Consider the following 17,882-nt stretch of genomic DNA (forward strand, 5'->3'; position numbering starts at 1 on the left):
GTAAGACAAAATGCGTGTGTGTGTGTGTGTGTGTGTGTGTGTGTGTGTGTGTGTGTGTGTGTGTGTGTGTGTGTGTGTTCATTGCATAAGAAAACAGTAGTTCGAAATAACATTGTCGAAAAGAAGATTTAAATTCCCATTCATTGTGGTGAGTTTTCACGATGAATGTTGAAGAGAAAAACTGTGTTGCAAGACTAATGGTAGTGTTAGGGTTAGGGTTGACGGTAGTGTCGATATTAATCCTGAAAATTCAATAATAATAAAGTAGTAATAAAATCAGTGATGATAATAATAGGTGACAGTAATAGTGATAAGATGGGGAGTTGAAACAATCAAGCAAAGATGACTGAGACGAATGGATAAATTATTTAAAATTTAATTTTTATAAAAGATTTTAAATGAAAAGAGAAGACGAAGGTTTTTTTCTTGGTCGAAAGTCTCTTTCTGTGACCGAGATAATTCAATGTTTTTCATGTAATAAAAAAAGACAGTTCTTCAACTGAGGTATAAAAAGATCTACATGTGATGAAGTAGAAAAGTCCTGCGACTGAATTAATTGAATGGTTCTTTTTATGTATTGAAATAATCAATAAAAAGTCCTTCGACTGAATTAATTGAATGGTTCTTTATGTATTGAAATAATCAAGAAAAGTCCTTCGACTGAATTAATTGAATGGTTCTTTATGTATTGAAATAATCAAGAAAAGTCCTTCGACTGAATTAATTGAATGGCTTCTTTTTATGTATTGAAATAATCAAGAAAAGTCCTTCGACTGAATTAATTGAATGGCTTCTTTTTATGTATTGAAATAATCAAGAAAAGTCCTGCGACTGAATTAATTGAATGGCTTCTTTTTATGTATTGAAATAATCAAGAAAAAGTCCTTCGACTGAATTAATTGAATGGTTCTTTATGTATTGAAATAATCAAGAAAAGTCCTTCGACTGAATTAATTGAATGGTTCTTTATGTATTGAAATAATCAAGAAAAGTCCTTCGACTGAATTAATTGAATGGCTTCTTTTTATGTATTGAAATAATCAAGAAAAGTCCTTCGACTGAATTAATTGAATGGCTTCTTTTTATGTATTGAAATAATCAAGAAAAGTCCTTCGACTGAATTAATTGAATGGCTTCTTTTTATGTATTGAAATAATCAAGAAAAAGTCCTTCGACTGAATTAATTGAATGGTTCTTTATGTATTGAAATAATCAAGAAAAGTCCTTCGACTGAATTAATTGAATGGTTCTTTATGTATTGAAATAATCAAGAAAAGTCCTTCGACTGAATTAATTGAATGGTTCTTTATGTATTGAAATAATCAAGAAAAGTCCTTCGACTGAATTAATTGAATGGTTCTTTATGTATTGAAATAATCAAGAAAAGTCCTTCGACTGAATTAATTGAATGGTTCTTTATGTATTGAAATAATCAAGAAAAGTCCTTCGACTGAATTAATTGAATGGTTCTTTATGTATTGAAATAATCGAGAAAAGTCCTTCGACTGAATTAATTGAATCGCTTCTTTTTATGTATTGAAATAATCAAGAAAAAGTCCTTCGACTGAATTAATTGAATGGTTCTTTATGTATTGAAATAATCAAGAAAAGTCCTTTGACTGAATTAATTGAATGGTTCTTTATGTATTGAAATAATCAAGAAAAGTCCTTCGACTGAATTAATTGAATGTTCTAAAGGGGACAAGCAAGTAAGAGTTCTTGGTTAGAAATAACCAATCTTTTTACGAAGAATTAAAAGTCCACCGCTTTCTTAGCGGAGAGATAGAAAAGGGTAAAAATGAAAAGTCCATTAGGGTTGCAAGTCCGTATCCACGTGGAGGAATTAATTGTCGTGACGCGATGTGTTTAACGTCCAAACGCGGACAGGTTGATGTTGATGTTTACGCCATGGTTCTCAAAGCTCGACTACCCGATGTGGGCGAAAAATGCCCTTTTTATACTTGTCCGACCGGCTCCAGGGAGGCTTTCAGAAAAAGACATTTTTTAAAATTTGTTTTCCCTGTAATCCGATTGGATGAAAAGAATAACTTTCTTATGACGTAAGATGCTTTAAATGACGTCCGCATGAATAACTGAAATTTCGTTTAAGAACCACCGAATTTGTGTGAGTGGGGAAAGAGAATGTACGTGCAGCTGAAACGATGTTTATACATCCACACGCGCGCAACTGGGTTTTACTGTTGAGGCAGCACGCCCTTAATTTGTTTTTGAGTAGATACGACACGCGTGCATCGGGGCTACGATAACTGGTTTGATTTTGTCTGTAGGTCACGTAAAGTCCAAACTGGGGATTTTAACATCTCCCTTTTGATGAAGTTTCATTGACACGTGTCGGGTTGGAGAAATCTGAAGAGAAACTGATTTGATTTTCGCGGGCGAATCCTTATATACAGTTGTTCTGGAATATTCCACCATGGTTGCTGTATCACTGTGCGTAGAACACAACATAGTTCCTTTATTTCATGTGTACAGATGGGCAAATCGCAATGTTGTGTGCTTGCGCATTCTGATATACGTGGGCATTGAAACCGTGATTGCTATGAAAATGTCTCTGCTGAAGATTTGCAACACACGAATCCACAATTTTATTTATGTTGAAAAGAGTGCTGGGGTCATAGAATAGAGGTAAGAAATATGGTCACTATAAGTCCATAATTATAACTGATATGTTGTGTTGTGACATGACGTTCCCGGGGAGTGGTTAACCTCCCCAACTGGGGGCAGGCTGGAATTCTCAAAGTACTGGAGAAGGCCAGGCAGATATGATTCTTTTATGCTTTAATTATCATCGGTGTGCTCAGGTGACAGCGAAAAACCCTGCTGAGAGAAAGATTAGGATTGTGATTTTCATTTTTTATGAAAGTCGACAAACAATATCAGTTTGTAATGACTCAGGGTTCTGGAGAGATGATGTTAATAATTCAAGTGCAGTGCGTCGACCTAGGGATCCCGAGGGTGATCCCATTGAGCCATGAGAACATTTGCAGGTCCCCAGGTGCACACATGGGGGAGGGGACTTCCCCTGGGGTGACGTTGTTGGGTATGATTGGTCCAGAGAACGAACCCAGCTTCACCCGTTCCCTGAATATATTAACAGAGCACACAGTTAGCGAGACAGTTGAGCTTGAAAATTTGAGACCAAACAACTTATAGAGTGTTGAAAGTACGATAACTCTTATCATAGACCCTATTATGGTTACCTCCCTTTTACGTTGTAATCCCATAATCCCTTTTCCTCTTCCTTCACCTGCCCCTAAAATATACTTCTCTTCATACCTGTCACATGTGTGTTCGTGTCCTCCTTCAAATATTTGTTCCAGTTCCTTTTCTCTTTTCACTGAAATGCAACTCGCAACATAGAGAATCTCTTCCTGCGCCAACCTCACCTTACCACTATATCGAAGAGACATTAACGAATATTGTACTGTAAAAACAATTGTATATAATTATATATTTGTATATCAGAAGAATAGAAGAACTGAGTTGTTTTGTTTTTCTGCATGAAATTGCTTTTCTTCTAGCATATGACAGATCGGCGAGGCGATGGCATATCAACCCTGATGCAAGAAGCACCGAAGAACACCCGACCACGAATTGAAGAACAACCCATACGATAAACAAGGTACTGCCGCACGAAGAAGTCACATCTAGTTGCTGTTGACAAAGATAGTATCTTGGACAATCATAGGGTCACATTGTATAACTCTAAGTAAGCGTTCAACAACCAACCTGTTCTAGTTGGTGTCAGTTTATAAATATGAGCTATCTGCTCATATGCAAATTATACTTAATTTGCATATGACTACATCTCCCTATAACGGAGGGACTTTATGCCACGAGTACTTCTTGTACTTCCTCTTGTGCCCTCCTGAACATCTTCCTTTATCTCTCTCCTTTCCCTTGGAGATCTGGATCTATCACGTCTTTCCCTATGATCAAACTGTTCCTCCTGCATATTCTGATCTTCCTCTTCTGCCTTGTCCCATTCTACTTCTTCCTCCAAAGTCTCATTCTGCATTAATTCTTCTGTTACGTCAATAATGGGCAGTTCTGAAGGCATTTCCTTATCCGATTGTTCTCCTTCGGATCTTATTTGGTCAGCATGAGCTGTTCCCATTTTCTTTATTTAATATTGCAGTATTATATCCTTTCTGCATAATAAATTCTGCTGTCTCGGCTTCCATATTCCTATTTCTTTTGTACCACATCTTTTGATTTGTGGCATATGACATAGTCAAAGGGGATCTTAATTGTCTGCCCATTAAGGAAGATGGACTTTCTGGCCTGCCTGCATGCAGAATTGTTCTATCACTTAGTAATAATCTTGGTAGAAAAGCATCGATTTTCTCCTTCTGTTGCATGCATGCTTTTATGCCCTTCTTTACTGTCTGGCCCATCCTTTCCACTATCCCATTACTTTGAGGGTGGTAAGGAGGGGTCTTGTAAGATCTGCATCCTATTTTTCTTAGCCATTCATGTAAATCAGCGTCCGTAAATTCTGGTGCGTTATCAGTCACTAATGTTCTTGGTATCCTGTTTCTCGAAAATAATGCTCTTAATATTTGCTTTAAATTGGTACATTTTTTTCATCAGGTACTCTCACCACTTCAGGCCAACCTGAATATGCATCTACTAATATTATTAATAGTCTTATTTCATTGACATAGGCATGATCCATGTGTACTCTTATCCATGGTTCTGCTTCTCAGGGCCACATATGTATTTTCTTTTGCTTGAAATTCCTGAGTTCTGTGCATTTTTTGCATCTTTTTACGTAGTCTTCTACGTCCCTTGAGTACCCTGGCCACCATGCTTCCAATTTTAATCTTCTTTGCTGCTACTTCACAATGTACGTCATCATGTACACTTTTTATAACCTGTCTCCTCTGTGTTTCTGGGGAAACTACCAAGTCTCCATTACCTATTACCCCGTTTTCTATAGTCAGTTATGTCTTATTTCTTTGAATGGTTTTTCAGCCATTATACAATTTTCCCAGCAATTCTCTTTTATCCTCAACACTATTCTGTTTAACACTGAGTCATTTGTAGTTTCATAACCATTACATCGGTTTCTACAAAGTGCAGGAATGTGTCTTCAAATTCCTCATCGTTTTTGTCTTTATTCTCTCTATAAAACCTCAATCTAGATAAGGCATCAACGTGTGGTATCATATGCCCTTTAACATACTCAAGGTCAAAGTTGAATGACATTAGTCTGCTCGCCCAACATAATATTCTGGACGTTGTAACTTTCGGTAGTTCTTTTCTTGGTTTGAAAATAAATTTCAGTGGTCTGTGATCACTTTTCAACAAGAATTTTTTTCCATCAAGAGCTGTCTTGCTCTATCTATTATCCACACTATGGTTAGTGCCTCCTTTTCTATATTTGAATAATTGTGTTTAGTCGTTAATCTCCTCGATAAGAACAGTACAGGACGACCATCTTGTGACAAAATACCGGATACAGAATGCTCACTAGCGTCAGTAGTTAGAATTATGTCCTTCTTAGGGTAAAAAATGTGTACTATTGGCTTTTTCGTCAGAATCTGTTTTAAGTTTTCAAAGTTAATGTTCTAACCAAATAAATTCCACATTTTTTTTTTCTTAACTTCACAAATGGTTCTGTCAACTCATTCTATTTTGGTACATATTTTCTATAAAAATTTATTAAACCTAAGAAAGGCTCGTTTTTATCTTTTGGTGTAACCACTTTTTGAATTTTCTCTATTAGTGCTTCATCTGGAGAGATCCCTTGCTTTGATATTGAGTAACCCAAAAATGATATTTCATTACCGTTGGTTACACACTTTTTTGTATTTACTGTCATACCAGCGTCTCTTAGCTTGTTCAGTATACTTTCAGTTTTTTCTTTGAATCATCTTCATTTAAATCTCCAACACACATATCGTCTTGATAACAGATTGTATTTTCAACATTTCCTATTACTTTTTCAATAGCTTTTTGAAAAATTGCACTTGCTGTTTTTATGCCATGTGGAATCCTTTTCCACCTTAACAGGCCTATAAGTGTGTTTTTGGTCATCACTTCTTTAAAATTTTCTTCTATGGGAATTTGATGATAAGTTGATTTTAAGTTTAATTTCGAAAATACTTTCATTCCGGCAAGTTTATGTAAAGCTACTTCCACATTCAGAATAGGGTACGAGTCAACGCAAACTTTATGGCTCATCCTATTTTATAATCTCCACAAATTTACCGTCTTCTTTTCTTAATACCACAATGGGTGATGCCCATTTTCTTCTTCCTGGCAGGACAGGTTCTAATAAATCTTCCTTTATTAACTTTCACAACTTAGCTATTTTCTAACGGTAATTTTGGTAATTTTATCGCTTCCTAGTAGGAGTGGGGGAATATTTTCTTCTAATTTTAGTCTAGCTTCATAATTTTGTAATTTTCCTGTTTTTTCCATTTCTATCTCATTAATCAACTTCGTTGAATTTATTTTTAATACATCATTCCCCAATAGTCCATGCATTTTTTGGCAATTTGTAACTATGATGGATACTACTTTATATTTTTCCTTTAGTTCTATTGAACCTTCAAAGTAACCCATGATTGCTATAATCGAACCATCAAACTGACGTAATTGTATGTTGCTCCCCCCCCCCCCATTTTTCCCTACAAGTTTCTGGGTATTATAGTAACTTCACTGCCGGTGTCTATTTGCATTTGAACAACACGATCGTTGATTTTCATTTTTATTTTTGTATCTCCGTTCTTAGATCCAGTATTTTGTATATTATCATTCCTTACATTAAAAATTTGTCTATTTTCATCCTCCATTCTTTCCACATTTTTCGCTTTACATACTTCTTTGAAATGATTTTTTTTTGAACACTTTGAACATGTTTTTCCAAACGCTGGGTATTTTTCTTTTTCATTTCATGAATTTTTCTACAGTATGTACAATTTTTTCTTTTTGTTTTTACCATACAGTTTCCGCCATTATTTCTTCGTAGGAGTTATTTTTATTTTTATTGTAGGTATGTATTAATTCCTGCGGTTGTATAAATTCTAGACACATATTCAAGAGCATGTTTGTAGGTTGTAACTGTTCCATTAACTTATATCTATGTGCCGAATTATGCATACCTTCAATTAATCTTAGTTGGATTAAATCTCCTTCTGTTGTCTGTTCTTCTGTTTCTAGTTTTTGGAATTCATAGTATTTACTCACACTTCTTAACTAGTGTAAATATTTTATTATCGGTTCATCCACTTCCTGCTTCATTGCCATAAACTTGGTTCATTCTGCAATCACCATGTTTTTCTTCGGCCTTATGTTTCCCTTGATAACCTGATTTATTTCTTCAATGAACTTTTCATCAGAAGGAAATAATTTGCTAATCTCCCTCCCCCAACACTATACTCCCACATGAACTCCAACAGATTAAGCTGGTTAAGAATAAAAGAAAAAATGGCTACATGTCCTTAAAAATGCTTTCTGGTTCAGGAAGTGGATGATCAATTTACATTAAAATTATATATGAAAGTGATCCAAATTAATTATTTTTGGTTTTTATCTTTTCCAGAGTTTTTTTTCTTTTTTTGGTTATTAGTCATGTTCACCCTAAAACAAGGTATATTGCCACTTAGGACCATGTTTAGCAAGATGTTAGTTTACATTACATTTAAATTTCTGCAAGTCAGTACAGTCAGGAAAACAGGTAACAGGGTGGGAATTCCAAAGTCAGTCTGAGGAAAGAAGCTCTTAAAGTAAAAGGCTTTCTGCATCTAAGAACATATACAGTGAAGAGGTGGGATTTTGTGAAACAAGTTTGATGGTAGTATGTAACAGATGTTAGGAGTGGGGGAATATTTTCTTTTAATTTCAGTCTAGCTTCATAATTTTGTAATTTTCCTGTTTTTTCCATTTCTATCTCATTAATCAACTTCGTTGAATTTATTTTTAATACATCATTCCCCAATAGTCCATGCATTTTTTGGCAATTTGTAACTATAATGGATACTATTTTATATTTTTCCTTTAGTTCTATTGAACCTTCAAAGTAACCCATGATTGCTATAATCAAACCATCAAACTGACGTAATTGTATGTTGCTTTCCCCCCCGCCCCATTTTTTCCCACAAGTTTCTGGGTATTATAGTAACTTCACTGCCGGTGTCTATTTGCATTTGAACAACACGATCGTTGATTTTTATTTTTATTTTTGTATCTCCGTTCTTAGATCCAGTATTTTGTATATTATCATTCCTTACATTAAAAATTTGTCTATTTTCATCCTCCATTCTTTCCACATTTTTCGTTTTACATACTTCTTTGAAATGATTTTTTTAAACACTTTGAACATGTTTTTCCAAACGCTGGGCATTTTATAATAGAGGAGGCACAAGTGTGTTGAGTTCATCAGAGCACATTGCATTAAAATACTTGTAAAACAGGTACAGGGATGCACCATTGTGGCAATGGGACATGTTAGTGTCAGAGTATGTATAGTTTTAACGATGTGAGATGCCCTACTACGCATCTTAGTAGTAAACAAAAACATAGCAAGTGGAATCAATGTGTCTGGCAAGATGATTGGTCAGTGTGTGGCTAAATTGCTTAGTGGGAATATTGATTTACAAGCAAAAAATCCTTATTTTGTTCATAATTGCTACACGATTAGGATTCTGTGTGTGTGTGTGTGTGTGTGTGTGTGTGTGTGTGTGTGTGTGTGTGTGCGTGTGTGTGTTAGTTGAGAATACTTTCCCAATGCTCAACAGAGGCGCGAGAAAAACTGATATGAAGAAGATGTTAGTGCTGTTATGAATTTTGGCTCAAACTTTTTACTGAAGGAAAAATCTGGCTTTTTATCCAGTCAGAGTAGATTAAAATGGTACATTTGATAAATTAAAAAAAAAAATTGGATCTGAATATTTTCAAGTGTTTTTATTTGTTTTTATTAAGGCAAGTGTATGTTGTATATATTAAGCACAAAAAACGAGTTTAATTTTGGATACTGAAGACTTAACATTGTCACTTACTACATTTAAGGAAATGGCAGAAACACTAGAGGATGACCTCCAATCTGTAGTGGAATAGGGGCAAAAATGGATGGTCACATTCAATGCTGCCAAGACTAAGCTTGTTTCTTTCAATAACTACAAGAAACCTTCTCTACCACCAATAGCAATGACCAAGAACACATTGCCTGAAAGTACTTCTTTTAAACTCCTCAGCCTAACGTTTAGCTTTGTATACAGGATACTTTCAGGTATGAGTAGCCTTCTAGCATGGTAGAGGAAGCCCACCTTCCTCGTAGAAGCCTTGGCAATTACTTCAATGTATTTGTTCCAATTCATATCGTGCATGAATGTTAAGCAGAGGAATTTGAACAAAGAGCTTTTAGGTATCATGGCAATCAATTTTGAGAAGGTTTCTTGTGATTATTAAATGAAATAAGGTTAGTCTTGACAGCATTGAATGTTACCATCCAGTTTCGTCCCCATTCCACTACAAATTGGAGGTTTTAACCACTAAAGTTTTAGTCATTTCTATTCATTTTCCGATCGAGTTTATTATACAGCATAGTGTCATCAGCAAATATACCTATATCAGAGAAAATTTTATCAGAGAGGTCATTTATGAATAGCAGGAATAATAATGTTCTGAGGATTGACCCCTGCGACCCCTGTGACACATTTATATCATGTAGTTTTGATGTACGACCATCAAAGACAACCTGGATTTTTCTCTCATCTAAAAGTATTTGATTATATTAAGTATGCGTTTAGTAATATCAGATGATTTAATTTTGATGAGAAGACCATCATGCCAAAATATGTCTGGGGTAATGACTTAGCTTCCTCTGCCTTATTCAGTGCGTGAAGAGTTGGAGATTACGGTTAGGATATCTGCAGTAGAACATGCTTGCCTAAATCCAAACTATTGGTCAGAAAGAAGTTTATTATCTATGAGGTGGCGAACTAGTGTTTGATTGATTAAGGACTCAAAGATTTTGGCAAAGAGAGGGAGAAGATTAATGAGGTGATAATTGAGTAGGCCAGTTTTCTCGCCAGAATTTTTGAAAACTGGTACAACAAAAGCAATTTTTTTTTACTTGGGAGTCATCACTTATCAAGGCCCAAAGGCCACTCGAGGATTTTCCAGTAGTCAGGAAAGCAAGATTCAGTAAGTTGAAGAGTTTAGAGAGAACTGGAGAAACCTAAGCTGAGCATTATTTTAATAACATTGCAGAAATAAGATCGGGCCCACATGCTTTTGAAGTGTCAAGGTTTTTTATAGCATCAGGAAAAAGGGAGGGGTGATTTTTAGTTCATCGAGAATGGCTTTTGTCTGCAAAGGGAAATTTGGGAGGGGGTAGTTAGTTGAGTTAAAAGTGGAGTTGGAGGGAAACTGTCAGGCAAGCATATTTGCCTTTTTGGTTGCCGTATAGACAATATTCAGGTTGTTAGATAGTGGGGGAATTGTTGACTGACCATGATTTAAATTCAAATTTTTCAGAAGTCATGAGTTCCTAATTTCTGCGACAATACATTTTCTAGTGATTTCAGAATACCTTCTCTCGGCTGCGGCTACTTCTCTCTTATTTCTAGCTTCTACAAACGTTTGTGTATTTATAATGAACTTATGTCTGATAATTTTGTGGAATGCATGTTTTCTTTGAGCGATGGCAGCTGCAGAATCAGAGGAGAACAGTTGTGGAATGTGGTTTGCTTAAGAACTTCTGTGTGAGAATGTGCACTTCAATTGCTGCTTTGAACCATTCGGTAGCCTCATTTGCACAATGTCCCATCGGAAAAGAAAAGATATTGCACTAAAATTATTAATTAGTATAAATTTAATTACATGGTTGACAGAACGAGAGCATGCTACCCCAGTGAATTAAATAAATGGTTCTGTTTGAAATTCTGTACAGATTCTTGAGTTTAAAAGAAAAATTCCCGGTACATATGAAGAAGGTAGAAGGTTACATTGACTGCAATATTGTGCGAATAATATTCAAGATGAGAACAGTAGTCGGAATCATTCAAATAATATCAACCCTCATCTAAAAATACAAACAAAGGGAGATAATTAATAAATGAAAATGACAAGGGAGATAATTCATAATTGTCTTTGGCAAGGGAGATAATTTTTAACTTCTTACACTGAAGCATTCATACATATTCACATCCAACTGTATTAAAATAAAAATCCACAATCAAGTGCATTTGTCGAGGTACCCTCCCCCCATTACCACCACCACATCTTCTTAAAAGCACGGCATAAGTCACCCTTCCCCCCAAAAAAAACAACAAGCCTATAATAACGAATAATTTGTGTTGGAAATGAACCTCTGCTGTTGAAATCACTGAATAAAAAAATACAGAATCGGATGTTTTCTGCCGGTTATAGAAATACCTACATATTTTGGTATTACAATAATCTTTCTTCACTAAACCAACATCACTTCACAAAACATCTGATTCTAAGAATTGGGCAAAATTAATTTAATTGGAACTCCATTGTTCCAAAGACTTAGTTGTGAAGTCTAGTAACAGGACAAACAAACTACTTAATATGATCAAAAGGGATTTTTATCGTCGACCTCCAAAATCAACATAGATTAGACCATTCCTGTAATGGCCTGATCCCTGTTCCCTGTTGATTTTGTGGTCGGAGTTTAGTTCTTTGCAATTCTAGGAGGTCCACCCTACCAGGCGTTGCTTTCTCTCATTAAGAAGGTTACTTTATTGCTAATTACCAGAGGCGTCCTTACCAGAGAATGCCAATGAGGCTACCCAGGCAGATGCCCCTCTTCGGGGATGCTGACTTTTCAATCCCACTTTCCGACCTTAGTGTCTAAATTATTGCAATGGGAGAGAAGTAAAAATCCTCAAATTGTTTTCTCACGTTATTACATGTGATAATCTTTCACACTTCGTTTTCCGCTTTGACTTCAGCTCCTGTGCTTTTTTTTTATTACTGCTTTTTCACCCCAAAAAGACACTGTGCCACTTGGATATATGGGGTTACTATTTGAGACAAAATTTTCAAGGATATTATGTAGGGAGTTGAACAGCAAGATGTCTGTTCACATTACACTTGATCTTCAGTATGTCACTACAGTTAGGGAAGCAAGGGTCTGGGAGGGAATTCCGAAGTCAAACAGTTTGAGGAAAAAACTATTTGAATAGGCTTTTCAGCACCTAAGGATGTTGGGTAATAACCGGATAACGCCAGGTAGAAAGCATTTATCGGTCTATCTATCTATTTATCAGCCTATCTAGCTGGCTAGAGATAATTAAACAATGGCGATTTTAATCGTGAGTGTAGTGAAAATTGAGTGTGACTGCAGTCACAGAGGTGGGCTGCATGTGCGAACTCAAAACCCGAGCGATGGGAGATGAGAAGGCGACAAATCATCAGGTTCGATCGTGCATTAATTTGCATAAATGAGATAATATAAGGCCGGGAGTTAAGATGTTTGAGGAGAGTCGAACTGTTGAGTTCTCGAGAACCAGATGGAACGTGGTTAAAGTGGAGAGTGTCGCTGAGAATCCAGTCCAGGTTTTTTTTCTATTAGAGTGAGAAAGCAACGGGTTTAAGCAAGCATACAGGTGCAGAGATCAAGGGGTCAGGTTCAAACTAGATGACTGGTAAGTTTCACCAGAAGTAGGCCAAGCAGAAGCCAGATCTGACATGTCAAGGGTTCTGGTTTTGAGTAAGTTAGTCAGTTGGGTGCTAGAAGCTGAGGAAGCAAGAGGGGTTAAACTGGTCTCCCTATAAGGGAGCAATGGTTTCCAAATTGATGTGGAGAAATGCCACAGGTCTGAGATCATTGATTTCACTGTATGCTGCGGAAGACAAGATGCCTGGGAGTAAAATAAACCAATATATAAAAACATACATTTTCTTGTGTGTGTCTTGCATGCGTATTTGTTATATCAGAACCCAGCTCCCTCAAGACATTAGCGAATACCCCAGACAGTGGTCAAAAGACAGAAGGCCACGCAGCAACAAGTATGTTGTTATAAATGTACTGTGAATTATACATAATACTCACACGCACCCACGAATGCTAGACGAGTCATCGACCATTAGATAAGACACACCTAATGTATATATATATATATATATATATATATATATATATCTATATATATATATATACTCTTGTGGATATTCTTGGCCTGATAAGGTGATTTTCCCTGGCAGGGTGGTCACTGAAACATGTTTGCATATGTGTAGCCATTAGTTATCACATCCAACATATATATATATATATATATATATATATATATATATATATATATATATATATATATATATATATATATATATAAATTTATATATATATATATATATATATATAAATTTATATATATATATATATATATATATGTATATATATATATATATATATATATATATATATATATATATATATAAGTTGACTACATGACAGGGATCTCTACAGTGTAGGGATGGGATTTTGCTGCCTGTCGAGTTAGTCAGAGGTATATACATCAAGGGGGTGCAACTACTTGGAGTTTATCAGAGCTCATTCCATTAAAATATTTGTAAAATAGACACAGAGATGCAACATTCGTCGATGAGACAGGGGTTGGAGTTTGGTTAACAGTGCAGGATCTATTAGGTTGGTGACTCTTTTTTGAATCTTTTGAATCTTTTGAATCTTTTGAAATGTTGGAATATTTTGGAACACTAATGGGGTATGATCCCACACAGTCGGACGATTCTATTTATAAACGATGCTGCTAAGAACTGACGAATCGGATTAATTCACGTTCTGCTACCAACCAATCAGAAACCAGAATTGCTTCATAAATATTAAACCTTTTGTGGAGCAATTTCACATGTTCTTTCCCGGGTTTCGGCACGGTAAGAATATTTTGTTCTGTGGAACTGTCTACTACAAACAAGTCACCTACCAGGACTTGTGTGTAACAGCGAATCATCTGAAACTGTTCTGAAACTCAAGATGGCTTACACTTCTACATTGTCTAGGAGTGAAAGACTAGTAGCAAATGCACCTAAATGAATGTTGTAACAATACTCTATACACAGGCGAATGGTGGTCTTGTAGAGGTACAGGATACTCTCATGCATAAGGCGTTCTAGTAGCTGTCGATGTGTTGTCCACCCAATTCCTGCCAATCCAGCTGTTGGCCACATATACATACATGGACAAGACCAACTTGAAGCATTTAATTATACCTTAGAGACATCCCCATTAATTATATATTAAACTATATCCGGTGGTGAGCCCCCAGCTTGCGGGCTTTGGGGAGTGTGGAGCCACCCTTTAATTGCCATTGCTCCCAGGTCCACTCTGACCCGGAGTGGTAGTACCTGTTAGGGTCCCAACTATGGGTTAAATAGAAACCGACTTGAAAACAAATTTATTCTATTTAAAAAAAGATTCTTCCGAATCTTCGGATTCGGCATTAAATAACCTGATAAGGGTTTATATGCCGTAAAACAAAAAAAAAAACCCAACCCCATTACACTCTGTGAGTCATCCTCCCTGCACTCCAGATTCCAGAGATGTCGTCACAAAACCTATTTCTGTTGTATAAATGTTGTATTGTTGTATAAATAGATGTCACAAAACCTATTTCTGTTGTATAAATGTTGTATCGTTGTATAAATAAATGTCACAAAACCTATTTCTGTTGTATAAATATTGTACCGTTGTATAAATAAATGTCACAAAACCTATTTCTGTTGTATAAATGTTGTATCGTTGTATAAATAAATGTCACAAAACCTATTTCTGTTGTATAAATGTTGTATTGTTGTATAAATAAATGTCACGAAACCTATTCTCTGCTTCAGAGACGTCATCCAACATTACTTGTTTTTTGTCCTGTTATTACTGATATACTTTTCGTACAAATAAATTCTGAACTTTGAATCAATTCTTTAAACTTGCAGACGCTTTTAAAAAATCAAGAATTTTCATACCTGTGTGCTATTTTAAGTGAATTCAGTAAGCCTTGTCTTTTCAAGTAAAGGTTTAGTGTTATTATGTGTCGAAGTAAAGAAATGTAAGCAGTTTCGTTTCGTTTTGGGTTCAGGAGGCAAAAGTGTTGTTGTGTCTTGTTTGGCAGTAATTTTGAATGCGCTTCAAATAATCTATGGGCGATAACTCTGACTGATGAAAAAGACGATTGCAATTTTATTTGTTTAATTAAAGTAGGAAAACAAACAACTTCTTTATAGTTTATGTAAAAAATGTTTAAGGTTTTTCTTTTATTTAAACAACTATTTTATTTGTTATTGGAATTTAAACTATTGTCAATTTCATTAATTATTTTTGAATTTTAACTGCAAAGGATACATCAAATTTAGAATGACGTTGGATCACTAAGGATTATATTGTTGGCAGTAGATTCGTTACAATTGAAGTTAAAGATTTTGACTAGAGTTCATTGGTTCAAAAAGGTAATGGAAAATGTGGCCCACTTTGTAGCTTCATTAGATTGGATCAGTAATTCTAGCATGTGAAATATTTAGGGTTTTGAATAAAAGAAAAAAAATTGATGGATTCCAGTGAATATTCATTAGTGTTAATCTTTACATAGTATACGTAAAGGATGTTTTTTGGAAAAAGCCATCTGCAAATAAAACATTTTTTTGTGGAGCATTGATATGAAGCAACATATAATTTAAAAGGAAACCAATGTCACATTACATATGACAGTTGTGCGGAGGCAAGAAGTTTTTAGACAGTCCCTTGCTTGAGGAGATTCAATGAAATAGTGCTAAAGGAGAGAAAAACCATAAGAGAGGTCAGTCCAGGGAAAAAGCTTAGGTGTTCAGTGCTGTTGAAAGAATGACTAACCAATGCAACATAATAGCAGTCAAACGGAAAGATTAGAAAACATTATTACTGATAATTTGTTTCTGGGTTTTGTCTGGAACATGGATAATACCTGACAGATGAAGGTCTGAAAATTTCTGGAAATATCATGTATCTATAATCTGGTATAAATTGCAAGAAAAACTTTATCGATCCAATAAACCACAACATCCGTTTGCAAACACACTTGCTTGAATTTCCTGACTGACTTTATCTGCATGGGTCACCCGGCCACAAATTTGACTTTGTCAATTGTTCAACTGCCAGCTCAATGTCTACCACCACTACTGAGCCTAGTGTGTGTTTTCTGAAATGTTTTATAAAGCATTACATTTAACAACCTTCAGAACTGATGTCATAATGAGGGCCACTAAAAGAGCTTGACCTTGTGAGCCGTCCTTCTTGGCCAGTAAGTTTTCGTTTTCTTACTGGATCCGAGCAACCTGGTGCATGTACTATTGGCATGGGATGTCCCCAGCGAGTAGGCATATATACAACTTTGTCGACTTTTTGACAACTGATTACATCCTGCAGTGTTGGTACAAGGCCTATGATACAAATCAATGCTATCCTGCTGCATCCAACCTTGTGACCACTGAGATGAGATTATACTCTGTCTGCTGTATCTGTTTTCTAAAGTATTTCATGTAATAACCCACAGAACTGGTGTCTGGTGTGGCTACGTGTCCGACCTCTGTTCCAACTTTGTTGATTTTTTTTTTTTTTTTTTTTTTTGGAGTATTGCTGCTAGTTACTGGTGATGTCTACAGGCGTAACAAAGTGCACCCGAGGTTGCCCTGGCTGGTGACCTACCACACTCGCAGCAGGGATTCTGGGTCTTTGGGATACCATGCTAATTTGACACCCTGTCGATACAGTTTGTTTAATTTTCATTTGCTTTTGTCGTATTAGTACATAACGGTCGTTAGAAAATAGTCCTTAAACGATTTGTTCAATTTTGATATCTACTTGCTTTGATAAATTAAACAAAGTTGTCTCCCTTAGATTTATTTCGTGTGTTGAATAATTGCCCATCTCAGTGCCATATTCTAAGCTGCAAACGTGTTGAGATTCTGCTATTTATAGTCCGACCCCAGGAAGAAATTTTTAATTGTGAGCAAAAAATAAATAAATAAAAATAAATAAAAAAATAGAAAATAGTGATAATATTAATAACAATAATAATAATTTTGCCTGCACACACAGGTCATATTTTTCTCATCTAATGCCTCTGTTTGTATAAAAAATGTACTTGTTTTTTTTTTTAGATATTGTTTTTTTAGGGCATGGCTTGTATTTTTTAATCACATAGTTGATTAATATATTTATTATTATACTAAAACTCATTATTGTCTCAAATTTTAATGTCACTGCATAGCAAATTTTTCAATTAATTATTAAATACAGAAAAAAACGATCATCATAAACAAAGTTTATTTTTTTTGAAGTAAACATTTTTCATTGGATAATCGAAAAACAACTTCTACATCATTGGCTGTTTGACAGGAAAAAAAAAAAAAAAAAAAAAAAAAGAAATGTTTTCTTGTTCTACTGGTCATTCCAGCGTCCTAAATTATCTGCAACAAAATAACATTATTTCTTTAGTAAATGCTAGTTATCTCCCTTAGATAAAAACCAAATCCCGAACAAACGCCCCCTTTTGTTTTTTTCAACTACTTTATTCAGTGTAACAAAGTTAAAAAAGTATTTTCTTTCTTTTTTGTCCAATGTAATTAATATAATTTAAATTTTTGTTGTATTTTTATTTTTTTATTTTTTTACTTTGTAATGGCAAGCAATCTACGAAAGATTAATGCAAGCAACAGTAAACGTAGTCACTAGTTTTGTCTTCTCTGCGTCAGCCTCTTGAACCAAAGGTTCTCTAATCCTTCGCCACCCTTACTCAAGGCACGTTTCCATGCTGATCTATCTTCGGCTAGCTCCTCCCACACATTCACATCGATGTCAATTCGCTGTAGAGGATATCCTTAGGGAGACGACCATT

The sequence above is a fragment of the Euprymna scolopes genome, chromosome 13, assembly GCF_053919585.1.
Source record: "Euprymna scolopes isolate OS-2025 chromosome 13, ASM5391958v1, whole genome shotgun sequence".
NCBI classification, from domain to species: domain Eukaryota; kingdom Metazoa; phylum Mollusca; class Cephalopoda; order Sepiida; family Sepiolidae; genus Euprymna; species Euprymna scolopes.